Source organism: Leucoraja erinacea, chromosome 1 (assembly GCF_028641065.1).
Source record: "Leucoraja erinacea ecotype New England chromosome 1, Leri_hhj_1, whole genome shotgun sequence".
NCBI lineage: Eukaryota > Metazoa > Chordata > Chondrichthyes > Rajiformes > Rajidae > Leucoraja > Leucoraja erinaceus.
This window is the reverse complement of record NC_073377.1, coordinates 163,120,058-163,136,144: the sequence shown is the minus strand read 5'-3', so window position 1 is coordinate 163,136,144 and position 16,087 is coordinate 163,120,058. Positions and strand designations below refer to the sequence as shown.

Below are 16,087 nucleotides of genomic sequence, written 5' to 3'. Positions count from 1 at the left end.
AAGAAGAGAAGGGATGGAGGCAGGGGGAGTGGATGGGTGGAGGGAGAGGAAGAGGGGCATGTGGAGGAAGGGGGGGAGGAAGGGGGATGGAAGGAAGGGGGAGGGGAGGAAGTGGAAAGGGAAGAAGGGAGAGGAAGGGGGATATGGGTGACAGAAGGGAGAGTGGGAAAGGGAAGAACGGAAGAAAGGGATGGGGCAAAGCGGAGATGGGGCGAAGGGGGTAAGGGGACAAAGGGGTGGGGGGAATGGAAGGGGTGGGAGTGAGGATGGGGGGAGGGGAGGATGGGAGAGGAGGGAGGTGTGAGGAGAGTAAGGGGAGGAGGTAGTGAGGGGTGGAGAGGGAAGGAGGTGAAGTATGGGCAAAGGGGAGGAGGGAATGATGGGAGATTGATTGGGGATGACAGGGGAAGAGGGGAGGGTGGCAAGAGGAGAGAGAAAGAAGGTTGTATCCAGAGGATGGCAAATACGGAGTGGGAGGTGGGAGAAGAAGGGAAAGGAAGAAAGTGATGTGACAAAGAAGTAAATGGAGGGACTGAGAGAGGTAGAATGAGGGGAAGGGGAGAGGTTGAGGCAGAATCCTGAATGTTGGGTGGAAGAGTTGATGAGATGGGTCGGAGAGATCAGGTGGGTGAAGGGGTAGAAGGGTAGAAGGGAAGATGAGGAGGCCAGAGAAAAAATATTGGGAGGAATGGGGTTCAGGAAAAAGGGAAGTAGGATGAATGGGAAAGATGGAGGGGGAAGAGGAAACAGGGAAAGGATGGCAAGGTGGTGGGTTGAAGAGGTAGAGAGGTGAGAGGAAGGCCTCTGGGAAGGAGATGAGCAGAAGAGTGGAGGGGGTTATGAGGAGAGAGGAGGGGAGAGGTGCTAGAGGTGGTTTATGTTGAGGCTTATTATTGTTGCGGTAAAGTGAAATGCTTTGTTTTACATGCTAGCCAATCAAATCAGATAATGCTATACTATACATAGACAATAGGTGCAGGAGTAGGCCATTTGGCCCTTTGAGCCAGCACCACCATTCAATGTGATCATGGCTGATCATCCCCAATCAATACCCCGTTCCTGCCTGCTCCCCATATCCCCTGACTCCGCTATTTTTCAGAGCCCCATCTAGCTCTCTCTTGAAAGCATCCAGAGAACCTGCCTCTGAGGCAGAGAATTCCACAGACTCACCACTCTCTGTGAGAAAAAGTGTTTCCTCATCCCCGTTCTAAATGGCTTACTCCTTATTCTTAAAGCCAAATACAATCAAATCAGACTCAGGTGCAATGGGTAGAGCAACATCTGCAACTCTCTGCAATTTATTGCGCTCTTGGGCAAAGATGTACCCACACCAGGCTGGATTCAACTCGACTATATACTTTCTATGGTGAATTTGCAGACATTTGTAAGAGTCATTGGAGATAAGAGTCAAAACTCCTCAGTTGGTGCAACATCTTGGCTTTCGTTTCGATGGAGTTGGTCCACAACAGATTGTTGGTAATATTAATGCCAAGGAACTAGAAGTTTATAACCATTTTCACTTTGGCACCGTTGATGCTGACTGGGGCATGCATTCCACCACGTTTCTGACTGAGGGGGAGGTCACCAAGTTCTCTATCTCCATCCTCTGCTCCATCTCATCATAGCTGGTGAGCCGGCCCACCACAATGAAACCATCTGCCCATTTGTTGATGGAGTTAGATAAACAGAATTTATTCTGATTTTTGGGAACAGGAAGCACCTGGCCACTCATAGAAACATAAGAAACATAGACAATAGCTGCAGGAGTAGGCCATTCAGCCCTTCGAGCCTGCACCGCCATTCAATATGATCATGGCTGATCATCCAACTCAGTATCCTGTACCTGCCTTCTCTCCATACCCCCTGATCCCTTTAGCCACAAGGGCCACATCCAACTCCCTCTTCAATATAACCAATGAACTAGCCTCAACTACCAGTTCTCTGTGGCAGAGAATTCCAGAGATTCACCATTCTCTGTGTGAAAAATGTTTTCCTCATCTCAGTCCTAAAGGATTTCCCCTTTATCCTTAAACTGTGACCCCTTGTCCTGGACTTCCCCAACATCGGGAACAATCTTCCTGCATCTAGCCTGTCCAACCCGTTAAGAATTTTGTAAGTTTCTATTAGATCCCCCCTCAATTGATATCCTCGACCTGAGACATCACCTGGTCCTTTTCTCCAGTGATGCTGGCTGATCCGCTGACTGAGGCACCCCAGGATCTTGCATCTCTATTCAGCACCCTACCAAAGTTCCACTAGTCAGGCAACTGTGCTGTATTGCTTTTGACCAGAGGTGCAGGAAATTGTAGAGAATAGGTCTTCAGTCCTCCTGCTTGGATAGTCACTGATGACATTTGCCCCCTCAATTATTTTTTAATATCCAGTGGAGTGATTCAAATGGGCTGCAGGAGGGCTTCTGCAATAGAGATCTCAAGAGAAAATCAACATGAATGGGTTTTTTTTTGACAAAATATACTTTATTCGACTTTAATCTTTATTGATCCTTACAAAACTCCATCCAACATTCTCGGAGGCTATACATACATTCAATACTGTTTACACAAATTTAACCCCCACCCTTGCCACTCATGTGCCCCACTGGTGTGGAATCCCTTCCCTTATTTTTGAGGGGCATCTCCACCACACCCTGCCCCCCATGTCCAGCAGCGGAAGGACCCTAGACTGTGGTCCTCCCCCCCACCGAGCCTTGGTGTTGGCTGCACCAAGCTTCAGTGCATCCCTCAGCACGTACTCCTGCAGTCTGCAGCGGGCCAGTCGGCAACATTCCCTGACGGACATCTCGCTCTGCTGGGTGGTGAACAACGCTCGGGCAGACCAAAGAGCGTCTTTCACCGAGTTGATGACCTTCCAGCAGCACTCGATGTCGGTCTCTGAATGTGTCCCTGGGAACAGTCCGTAAATCGCAGAGTCCTCTGTGACGGAGCTGTTCGGAGTAAACTGTGACGGGGACCCTTGCAGACCTCTCCAGACTCTCTTTTCAAATCCACACTCTGCAAAGAGGTGAGCAACCGTCTCCTCTCCATAGCAGCCGTCGCGAGGGCAGCATGCGCTAGTAGTGAGGTTCCGACGGTGCAGGAAGGATCTGACTGGGAGGGCTCCCCTCACCGCCAGCCAAGCCAGGTCTTGGTGCTTGTTGGTGAGTTCTAGCGATGAGGCATTTTGCCAGACAAGTTAGGCAGTCTGCTCTGGGAACCGAGCCACCGGATCCACGGAGTAATTGTTGCCTTTAGCACTGCCGTGGAAGACCCCACCACCCATTGCTGAGAATGGAAATGATGTTCTTATAGCCTCCTGTAACCTAATGATCCACCTACCATTCATATGAGCAGAACTGCAGCTTACACAGCTTTTGGTTTTACACAGAGTGAATGGAAAATTATGTTATTTCATTAATTTGAAGTCTCAATTAGCAAATACCCTGCATGAAATAGGAACAACAGGGACTACGTATGTAATCTAACTTCTGGAATGGTCACGACAATAACGGAATTAGTTTTTAATCAGATCATCCAGGAAAAGAATTGTCACGGCATCAGGATTTCTGATCTTGCATTTCTTAACTGCAACATCATTTGAATTGAGGTTTTGTTTTTTAAACAAGCAGAGTTTTACTTCTGAAAGGCCACAGGTGTATATATTGAAGGGGCCAGTTTATAGAAGGTAATAATTAAAAAAAATACAGCCGATTGTCCCAATGCAGGACTAGATTGCCCCCATTCATTGTGAAATGACCTGCCGTAACAAATTCAGGTGCTCTGAGGTATGGAGAGGGTTGCTAGCATATAATTATATATAGAGTAGAGCAGATACATCCTGAATGCAAGATGTTCAGGGGGCGATAAATGACTTGCCATACGAAATTAAAGTGTTTTGAGGCCTGAATAGACACCATATACTTTAGGTGTGGGTTTCCTGTTCCGTACCAACACCTGGCAGGAGATATCCTATTTAAATTTTTAACCCGACCACATTGAATTCTTAAAATATGAGGTTTGGTCGCAGTTTCAATTAAGAGACCAGTTAGCAAAGCACGAGTTGGATTTTAAATTAAAAAATGGGGATCTGAGTCTCACAGCGGAAAAGGACAATACAAAATGGTTTATTACAAAACTTTTAAGTCACACAGGAAAGCCACAGGCAGTGTGGTTATTATATATTAAAACGGTGTGGCTACCGCCTGCCGCCTGGCGTCCGGCTGCCTTTCTGCCTTTTGATTCGTTCCACAATGCCCAATACTCGCAGATGTCCAATCGGAATGGATCAATTTACATGGACGGCTGCTCCTTCCTATCAGCTTCCAACACACTTCAAAACAAAGTTGCAAGACAGGAACACTCTGAACTTTTCACCTCAATGGGATATCACAGCAACTGCTTCAACAGGAGCGGGAGGGCCAATTGGTATTGCAATTGGAACTGCTGCAGCAGGCAGGGTAGGTGAAATTGGAATTTCTTTTAAATCCACTGCTGAGGGAGGCAGGGGAGTGCTGGAATCTTACATTTGGGACCGGCTTCAGCTCAGTTGGAGGAGATGGGTGCATGGTGGAATATTGGGTTGGGGATCACACCATTGGGGGAGCACTTGGTCTAGTGTCTCTTTAAAAGTAGAGAATTCAGACTATATGCCTACGAGTTGCTCATTATTCTTGGGTTTTTTTTAATGAAAGCAACAATATTTTTCATACCTGGCCTCATTTATATGCAGTGTTTTTCTTTTGAAATATTTGAGAATCACGAGATGCTTTGTGGAAACCCCAATAATACTATTATAGCATATAATTTTAAAACATGGTAGGTTTTGTTAACGAGTGCACGATCCTCATTTTACACCCCACCACCCTGTACACTCTGGAGTTTAGAAGGATGAGAGGGCATCTCATTGAAGCATATAAGATTATTAAGGGCTTGGACACACTAGAGGCAGGAAACATGTTCCCGATGTTGGGGGAGTCCAGAACTAGGGGCCACAGTTTAGGAATAAGGAGTAAGCCATTTAGAACGGAGACGAGGAAACAGTTTTTCTCACAGAGAGTGGTGAGTCTGTGGAATTCTCCGCCTCAGAGGGCGGTGGAGGCAGGTTCTCTGGATGCTTTCAAGAGAGAGCTAGATAGGGATCTTAAAAATAGCGGAGTCAGGGGATATGGGGAGAAGGCAGGAACAGGATACTGATTGGGGATGATCAGCCATGATCACATTGAATGGCGGTGCTGGCTCGAAGGGCCGAATGGCCAATTCCTGCACCTATTGTCTATTGTCTATTGAATCTTCAATGAACCATATTTTGCCATTTCTAATAGATCTCCACTAACGCACCTTCCACTTCCTGTCCCTCGCAGCATTTCAATGGGGCCACCACTTTTGGGATGCACTGGTTCATTCCTCCATCCCCATAACTCACTTCCTATGTCATCACAACAAAAGCAACAGCTACCCTTTTGCTTTCTGCCACTCAACACATCAGAAAATCGAAACATACTTTTCAAGATGCAAAGACAATTTACATTATTTCGACTCTACATACTGCATACGTTGCACATAAGTTATAGGGCCATGCATATCTCTGCAGATCTGTCCTGGACCCAGCATATTAATGCAATCATTAAAAATATATATATTTCCTTAGAAGATTGAGGAGAATCAGTATGATGATGAATACTCTCTTGAACGTCAAGATTCAAGATTCAAGAGAGTTTATTGTCATGTGTCCCTGATAGGACAATGAAATTCTTGCTTTGCTTCAGCACAACAGAACATAGTAGGCATTGACTACAAAACAGATCAGTGTGTCCATATACCATTATATACGTAAATACACACATGAATAAATAAACTGATCAAGTGCAAATAACAGATAATGGGCTATTAATGTTCAGAGTTTTGTCCGAGCCAGGTTTAATAGCCTGATGGCTGTGGGGAAGTAGCTATTCCTGAACCTGGTCGTTGCAGTCTTCAGGCTCCTGTACCTTCTACCTGAAGGTAGCAGGGAGATGAGTGTGTGGCCAGGATGGTGTGGGTCTTTGATGATACTGTTAGTCTTTTTGAGGCAGCGACTGCGATAGATCCAATCGATGGAAGGGAGGACAGAGCCGATGATGGACTGGGCAGTGTTTACTACTTTTTGTAGTCTTTTCCTCTCCTGGGCGCTCAAGTTGCCGAACCAAGCCACGATGCAACCGGTCAGCATGCTCTCGACTGTGCACCTGTAGAAGTTAGAGAGAGTCCTCCTTGACAAACCGACTCTCCGTAATCTTCTCAGGAAGTAGAGGCTCTGATGTGCTTTCTTAATAATTGCGTCAGTGTTCTCGGACCAGGAAACTTCTGCAGATGCATGGCATCACATCCAGAGGTTCCCCCTTATTTGTTCAACCTATTCCTAAAAGCGCAGTTTTAATTCCAATGGATTAGTCCAACACAATTTTATTTTCTTAAATCCATGTCAACATTGTTCAATCCTGTTGTAAAGATTGAAAGTGTATTAATAAGAAGGAAACGAGGAGCATAAACAGATTGTTCACAGATTGGCAGGCTGTGACTAGTGGGGTGTGGCAGGTGAACACAAGAAAACTAGAGATGCTGGTAAAAATCAAAAGGCTGGAGGAACTCAGTGGGTCAGGCAGCTTCTGTGGAGGAAGTGGACAAGAGGACAATTTGGTTTGGGACCATTCTTCAGACTGATGGAGCACGGGAACAGAGATGAGGCTGGGGCAAAATCTGGCAAGCCAGAGGTGGATACAGTTGATAGGAGTTGGCAGATGGATGGAGTACTTGACAAAGGCTAGTGGTGAAAAGGAGATAAAGGGTATCAGCTGAAAGAAGAGGAAGAATGAAATGTAAAGCAAGAGGGAGGAATATGGTAGGAAGGGAACAGGGTGAGAGGAAAAAAGGGGGATGAAGGTGACATCTGTGACTTAGACAATAGACAATAGACAATAGGTGCAGGAGTAGGCCATTTGGCCCTTCGAGCCAGCACCACCATTCAATGTGATCATGGCTGATCATCCCCAATCAGTACCCCGTTCCTGCCTTCTCCCCATAACCCCTGACTCAGCTATTTTTAAGAGCCCTATCGAGCTCTCTCTTGAAAGCATCCAGAGAACCTGCCTCCACCGCCCTCTGAGGCAGAGAATTCCACAGACCCAACACTCTCTGTGAGAAAAAGTGTTTCCTCGTCTCCGTTCTAAATGGCTTACTCCTTACTCTTAAACTGTGGCCCCTGGTTCTGGACTCTCCCAACATCGGGTACATGTTTCCTGCCTCTAGCGTGTCCAAGCCCTTAACAATCTTATGTTTCTATGAAATCCACTCTCATCCTTTTGAACTCCAGAGTGTACAAGCCCAGCTGCTCCATTCTCTCAGCATGTGACAGTCCCGCCATCCTGGGACTGTCATTGTAAACCTACGCTGCACTCCCTCAATAGCAAGAATGTCCTTCCTCAAATGGCCTACTCCTGCACCTATTTTCTATGTTTCTATGTTTCTATGGGTGCATAAATTCTTCCTCAAACCCCCTCTACATCTTTCAGCCCCTTACCATAAATGTATGCCTCTCATAGAAACATAGAAAATAGGTGCAGGAGGAGGCCATTCGGTCCCGAGCCAACACCGCCATTCATTGTGATCATGGCTGATCATCCCCTATCAATAACCCGTGCCTGCCTTCTCCCCATGTCCCTTGACTCCACTATTCCCCTAGAGCTCTATCTAACTCTCTTAAATCCATCGAGTCGTGGTGGATGCCTTTCGTCGTGGATGCCTCTGATAATCAAAAAGGTAATCACGTTATCCTATCAAAGTTTCTCATTATTTTCTAAACTTCATTCAGCCCATCCCTCCTCAGCCCCCTGTTCCATCCAAAAAAAAATCCACCTTATCCAATCTCTGATCATAACTGAAATAATTCATCCCAGGCAGCATCATGACGAATCTCAAGCGCATTCCCTCCAGTGCAATCACACGCTTTCAATAGCCCTGATAAACAGAACTGCACACAGAACTCAGATAGCCCTGATAAACAGAACTGCACACAGAACTCCAGCAGTAGCTTAACTGATGATTTAAATAGTTGTACCATAATCTCCTAGCTTTTATATTCTATGCCTTGGTTAACAACGCAAATAGTATCCCATCTGTCTTCTAACTCACCATCTACTCATGCTATAATCTTCTGGAATCCTTGCACATGTAAATCAAGGTCCCTCTGTTCATCAGTCCTCCCTCAGGTCTGACCATTCATTGTGCATATCCTACTCTTAATAAATCCAAGTCAAGTCAAGTCAAGTTTATTCGTCACATACACATACGAGATGTGCCGTGAAATGAAAAGTGGCAATGCTCGCGGAGTTTGTGCAAAAAGACAAACAAACAAACAACCAAACAAACTACAAACAGAATGTAACAGAATCACATATTATTTTCCATATTAAATATAGTAGGCGGAAGGTAAAAGGGAAAAAACAGCAATTAAAAAAAAAAAAAAAATCCTAAAACACTCAGTCTGAAGGGTCTCGACCCGAAACGTGATCCATTTATTCTCTCCAGAGAAGCTGCCTGTCCCGCTGAGTTACGCCAGCATTTTGTGTCTATCTTTGGTGTAAACCAGTATCTGCAGTTCCATCCTACACTTGCCATCATCACACTCAGCCAACTATCACTAAAGTCAATGTCACATCCGATTGTTCCAATCCACATTGGTTTTTACCACGATTAAAGATTTTCCAAAAGTCCAGATTGGTTACATCAACAGCCAGCATTAACCTTGGAGAAGAGAAGGAAGAAAAAAATTGTGCAAACAAAGTGATTGTGATAGGGAAGAATGAAATGGAAAGCGGGAAAAGGAACAAAAAAAAGGAAGATGGATAGATATTTAACATAGGAAATTGGGATGAACCACAGCTGCATATTTGGACATCATTCAAGATTCAAGATTCAAGATTCAAGATTCAATTTATTTGTCATTTGGACCCCTTGAGGTCCAAACGAAATGACGTTTCTGCAGCCATACATTACAAACAAATAGACCCAAAACACAACATAATTTACATAAACATCCATCACATCGCTGTGATGGAAGGCCAAAAAAACTTATCTCTCCACTGCACTCTCCCCCCCCCCCGATGTCAGAGTCAAAGTCAAAGCCCCCGGCTGGCGATGGCGATTGTCCCTCGGCCATTAAAGCCACGCCGGGTGGTGCAGGGCCGCACACCGGGTCTTGGTGTTGGAGCCCCCGGCGTGCGCTCGCAGAGTCCCGCGGCTATTCCAAGCCGCGCGGGGCGGTGCTGTAAGGCCCCGCTCCAGGAGCTCTTCGACCCCGCAACTCGGGCGGGAGAAGTCGCCGTTGCGGGAGCCCTGAAAAGCGGTCTCCCTCCAGGGACCCGCGGGCTCTCGGTGCCACCGTCCGCCAGACCCGCAGTAGCAGCCTCCGAATCTCCGGAGGCCGGGCCGCAGCAGCGCTCCACCACAGCTCCACCCGCTCTGGACTCGGCCAGCTCCGCGACGGTGAGGTGAGTCGTCGGCACCAGAGCCCCCGGTCTTCCTGTTGGAGGCCGCTCCTAGTTGCAGCCCCAACTACAACGGAGACCCGACAAAGAAAAGGTCGGGTCTCCCGTGCAGGGAGAGCTTAAAAGTTACCCCCTCCCATTAAAGAAGGATATTATCATTATCATAGCCCATCAGTGTTAATAATATTTTGAAAGGGATTGTAATTTCATAAAGTCCTTTAAAAAACATTTCACAAAGTCAGCATTTGAGCTCAAGGTACTGCGCATATTTAAAAGTCAGCACCAAGCTGGGTCCAAAATTATCTTTTTAATAAATCTAGTTTCCCCAGCAGTGCACTGCAGCTCAGTTATTCCCTGTAATTTGTTTCAATGTGTTAACACTGTTGTAATTCCCTATCCTTTGATATTGATGTCTCGGTTACAACCGGTCATTCTAAAGTCATGTGATTTTTTTTAAAAACTTTTTTTAACCAAAACATAGGAGAATTGGACTGGGATAAAGTGGCAAAAAGGATGCTCATGGTCAGACAAATCAAAATTGGCAATAGAGTGGAATTATATATAAGCTGATTTCCAAATATTTTGATTCCAAATATGTCTGAAGAAGGGTTTCGGCCCGAAACGTTGCCTATTTCCTTCGCTCCTTAGATGCTGCTGCACCCGCTGAGTTTCTCCAGCACCTTTGTCTACCTTCGATTTTCCAGCATCTACAGTTCCTTCTTAAACACCAAATATTTTGATGTTCGGAGGACCAAGCCGCTGAGAATGTTCTCCCGTTCTGACGTCGGAGTTCCATCATCCCGGCGAGAGGGCCTGAGCATCGGGCCGCCCATAGCGGCGACAGCGGGGGGCTCTGGACGCCCCGACCACGGGTGAACAACAGAACAACAGAGAAGAATGACTGAACTTCCCTCACTTTGATCCCGCTGTGTGGTGATGTTGTGTTAAAGACTATCGTGTTCTGTGTGTTTTTTTATTCGTATGACTGTATGGTGACCACAAATTTCACTGTACCAATTGGTACCATGTGACAATAAATGTCTCTTGTCTCTTGTCTTGGTTGCAGCAATGGGATTTCCGACAACCATTCTATTTCAGAATTAACTTGAATCCAAACTCCAGGTCTTTGCGTTGAATGTAATGTGGATAAATGTTGTACCATTTTCAGCCCTCCCCCAAAGGCTTGTCAGTAATGTCCAACATGTCAGTAATGTCCGGAAGTGGCGGTGCTGCCTTGCAGCTGCGGCTCGCCTGCAGTCCGTTTGTCTTATCTGTTTTTTGTTTTCTCTTGTCCCGTTTTTACAGTTTATTTCGGTTTATTTAGTTGAGTATGTGTGGGGGGGGTGGGTGTAACATGTTTTTTGATTCTTCCTTCGGGGGGGGGATGCGACCTTTCCTGCCGTATCCCCCGTCTCCGTGTCCGTCTGCGCTGAGGCCTATCGCGGAGCTGGCGGCCTCCAACTGCGACCAACCTCGAGGCTGCGGAGGCAGAGCCAGGACTCACCAACGCGAGGCTGGCCGACTTCGGGGCTGTGGTTGCGGTGCGACCCGACTTCCGACTCGACTTTGGAGCCTCGGAGGCTCGGCCGCGGGCCAGTGGACGGCATCGTCGGGAGCTCGAGTTCTGTTTTCCGGAGCTCCCGCAACTACAGCTGCGTCCGCTGGACTGGAGGGCGGCAGCTTCGGCGGCTTCGACCACCCCGGGCCGCGCAGTTTGAACCGGCCCGTTTGCGGAGCTCGGATTCAGCCACGGGACTTACCTACCATCACCCGGCGGGGTCACAACATCAGAGGCTTGGATTGCCTCAGCGCAGAGGGAGAGCAAGGAGGGAAGAGACAATGACTTTGGGACTTTAAACTGTGTTGAATGTTTGTTATTTATTCTATGTTATGACTGCAGGCTAAACCATTTTGTTGCACTGAAAAGTGCAATGACATTAAATTGAATAAAATCAAAAAAAATCAAAAAACATATATTTTGCAGCTGGCTATTTTAACCACAGCTGTTTTGCTAAAAATTATGCTTTTTTAATTTGTCACATTGCAAATGTCAATGTCCATTTAATTTTCAAGTAAGTGCATTTCAGCCTTCACTGTCACATTCCCGTGGTGCTTAATGGGTGAAGCTAAGAAAAGACAGTGTCGCCAGTGGAACTTAACACTAAATCATTGGAATCCCTTACAATTGCACTTCTTATTGCTAATCATAAATTGTCATTAATAACTTTCCAGAACTAATATATTTAAACCAACTGCATTTATGTAGTTAGTGCAAGGAAACATTGAAGAAACAAAAAGAGGGGAGGAAGAATTAGAAAACTAGGATAATGGACAGAAATTGAGGGAGTAAAAAAAAAAATTTGGCATAAGTGAATGAGATGAACCTCAAGAAAAAAACCATCCACATTATAGTAACATTCTGAAAAGAGGGGATGAGGTATTAGAAAAGTATCTTATAAGTCCTTAGGATGCTCCCAAAGCATTTCACAGCAACCAAGAAGTCTTACAGAAAAGGCCATGAACTGGCATATGACAACAGTTTACATGCCCCGTGAAGAAAAAATATCATCAAATATTTTGCAATTGCTTTAGTGGTGGTCACCAATTACTGACTTGGACATTGAGAGCCCCCCTGATGTTCTGATACAACCTCATGTGCCCACAGTAGAGAGCATGCTGACCGGTTGCATCGTGGCTTGGTTTGGCAGTTTGAGCGCCCAGGAGCGAAAGGATTAAACACTGCCCAGTCCATCATCGGCTCTGACCTCCCTACCAATGAGGGGATCTATCGTAGTCGCTGCCTCAAAAAGGCTGCCAGTATCATCAAGGACCCACATCATCCTGGCCACACACTCATCTCCCCGCTACCTTCAGGTAGAAGGTACAGGAGCCTGAAGACTGCAACGTCCAGGTTCAGAAACAGCTGCTTCCCCACAGCCATCAGGCTATTGAACTCAACTCAAACAAAACTCTGAAAATGAATAGCCCATTATCTGTTTATTTGCACTTTATCTGTTTTAGTTATTGATGTATGTGTATATATTTATACAATGGTATATGGACACACTGATCTGTTCTGTATTTGTGCTTTTTTATATTCTGTTGTGAATTTCATTGTCCTATCTGGGACACATGACAATAAACTCTCTTGAATCTTGAATCCTGTGGAGTCATCTCTTTCCACAGTAATTTTATTTGAGTTCCCATATACATGGGAGTGTTGTACTACACAAACAACTGAAGGAAACATAGTTTAAAGAAGTATAAAATTAGCTTTATATAATTAATGCACTCATTCTAGAATATACTTTAAATTAAATCAGTCGCATAATTTTCTTTATTTTTTGGGTTGTGTCCAAGCTAAGATAAAGCCAGGACTAGAACAGCAAAATGGATAGCCAATGTCAAAAAAAATCAATTCAAAAATAATTGAACTGAGAAATAACACTGCCTGACCAGAAAATAAATATCATACTTATTCTACTGACATTCTCATTGATGGATTTTGAAGGTTTTCAGTGCTGCAAAACAAAGTGCTGCTTTGTTTATTTTAGAAATTGCTACGAGTGAACCAGAAGGTGCCAAGTTTGATCTGTGCATAGTTTTCTGATCTTTGCCAAGAGAGCAGCAAATAATAAAGAGTTAAGAGTGTCTAATTGATATATGCATCACAAATAGAACAATGAAATAAATGAACTCAATTTGCTTAAAACAAGAGGGAGAGGGAAATCTAACCAATGAATAATAGACAATAGACAATAGGTGCAGGAGTAGGCCATTTGGCCCTTCGAGCCAACACCGCCATTCAATGTGATCATGGCTGATCATCCCCAATCAGCATCCCGTTCCTGCCTTCTCCCCTGACTCCGCTATTTTTAAGAGCCCTATCTAGCTCTCTCTTGAAAGCATTCGGAGAACCTGCCTCCACCGCCCTCTGAGGCAGAGAATTCCACAGACAGAATACTGACAGGAGTAATAAGGAGTACATTTATTGACATCAGAAAAGGTCAGGGCATTTTCCTCATTCAATGACTCCTGATTAAATCGGAAACCCATGGCGAACATTGACTTCAGGAAGAAATAGGAATTTCTCAAAACAAAACAAAGATATCATCTTGCTCAAATTCACTGAAATTTTGGATATAATAATTTTGGAAAATAATTGGTCTATCGAAGATCTGAAAAGTCGCCACAACAAATCAAATAGGAATTTCTCAAAACAAAACAAAGATATCATCTTGCTCAAATTCACTGAAATTTTGGATATAATAATTTTGGAAAATAATTGGTCTATCGAAGATCTGAAAAGTCGCCACACAAATCAAAAATTAGGAAAAGCCTTAGTTGGTATATAAGATCATGAAGGGAATAGATAGGGTAAATACACAGAGCCTTTCACCCAGAGCACAGGAATCAAGAAGCAGAGGATATTGGTTTAAGGTGGGAGGGAAAAGATTTAATAGGAACCTGAGGGGCAACCTTTTCACAAGAAGGTGGTGGGTATATGGAATGAGCTGCCAGAGTAGGTAGATAAAGCAAGTACTATCACAACATTTAAATTACATTTGAGCTGGTACATGATGGAAAGGTTTAGGATATGGGCTAAACACAGGAAGGTGGGACTAGTGTAGATGGGGCATCTTGCTCGGCATGGGCAAGGGGGGGCTGAAGGGTCTGTTTCTCTGCTGTATGACTTCTATGGTGCACAGCAGTCATGATGTGATTCCTTATAAATGATATTTTAGCGATCACATAGCAGCTATTCATATGCCCTCATCTGAAGACATAGAGGATTCACAACCTTCACATACAAACTTAATCTGTTGCACAAGTGGCCATACCCAAGACATAACACATTTTATGATATTCATTAACAGAAACCAAATGTCACATCTCACGATAATATTCCCCTCTTTAATACAGTCCATATATATAAAGCCTCTTTAGAAACACTGCTCTTGCTCACATTTCCAAAAATAATATTTCATATCTCCTTTTATTTTCAAGTTATATATTTAATTGCATTAAAGGAAACATTTTGCACAAGGCTTAAGATCATAATAGATAACAGACTAGAAAATAAGGAGTTCTTAAATCTGGAAACAATAAAGGAGGTCTTAAAATTTGTGCAGCTCGGAAATATACTTAAATGTTCAATAGGGCAAAAGAAGTGTTATGCCTAGAAGGGTTAAAATCAAAGCTGAATGCATGTTTTTTGTTAGTAAAAACTCTACATGCTGCTTACAGATAAAGTTCAAGTAATTCATTTCAAATCCTTTCAGTCTCAACCCCAACTACATAGTCTTCTGACATAACAGTATCTCTTCTACTTATCTGTCCTGGAAGTGCTCTCAGGGTTAGAAACTACAACTGGAAGTCATTGCTGCAAATGGATTCTTAACAAACCAGATTGATTGTATCATATATACACAAACAAAGTATTTCTACTACAAAGTTAGTTGAGAATCATCAGTTTTACCGAACGTCATGGGAAAAAAGAAGGCTCTCTATCAAAGTTTTGGTTAATAGCTCACAAGCACAGGAAAGGGAAGTTTGTTCTTTGTATGCCATCTCCCCTGTTAATGCAAAACATCCCCTTGTGCACGGAGACGGCAGCTGTCAGCACATTCGCGTACATAAACACACACAACTTTGTGTTCTCATTGTGGAAAGCCGAATTAGATCGCATGCATCGCCTGAACAAGAATCAGTAATCCTCTTTTTGTCACTGCTGAGCAAAATTGGAAATAGACTTCAAGACACTCCAAAGACAAAATGTCAGGTTAATAAAAACTGACAAAGTACTATAAGTTTCTATGCAACACATTTTTCCCTCCCCCCTCCAATTTTTGGCTCAGCGTCAAATCAGTTCACTAATTGCTGCGAGTAAGAAGCTGACACATTCCAACCCAGAAACATACATCCTTCATGTAAACTAAACTAGACTGCTGAAGTAACGTACTTCAACAAGATATAAATAAGAGTTCAAAAGTTAAAGAGATATCATTACATATTTATTCTAAAACTACAAGTCTCAGTAAGTAAATTTCACAATCCCATAAGCCTTTCCGATAAAAGATTTATGCATGGGATTTGGTGTTTTGTCCATGTGATGGAACAATATTCTGCTTGTACATCCTTGTAATTCATTGCTGATCCAGACACTGATGTCTTGACTTCCTGCTGTCTGGATCTTTGCTTACACTGAAGGTTTCAGGCCAGACAAAATATAGTATCACACTCCTATTGAAAAGTTAGAGTTGTAAAACTTACACACGTACTCTTGTCATATTATTGCCAAGAGTTTTATTGTGAGTTCAATGTTTAGCAGAACGCACAGGCCATCAACGAACCTGCAGACTTCCGTTAGTTGCACAAGTATGTGAAAAATGTCGCTGACACACGCAAGTTAATTTTGATGTGGAACACCTGCATATATTTCATTTGGAAGTGCAGCTGGGCTTCCAAAAGCTGTAGATCCTGGGCCTCGACAAAACAATGCCTGAAACTGAGCTATGAATAAAACTTCAAGGAGACCTTACCTACTTCCTCACTCAGAAAGGTCCAGAA

General features: G+C 44.1%; 1 protein-coding gene across 2 annotated transcripts in view; it reads right to left on the bottom strand.

Moving 5' to 3' along the window:
- The window catches only part of spata5 (spermatogenesis associated 5), a 334,835-nt gene that overhangs the window by 203,286 nt on the left and 115,462 nt on the right, over positions 1–16,087 (bottom strand). The window lies entirely within an intron of this gene.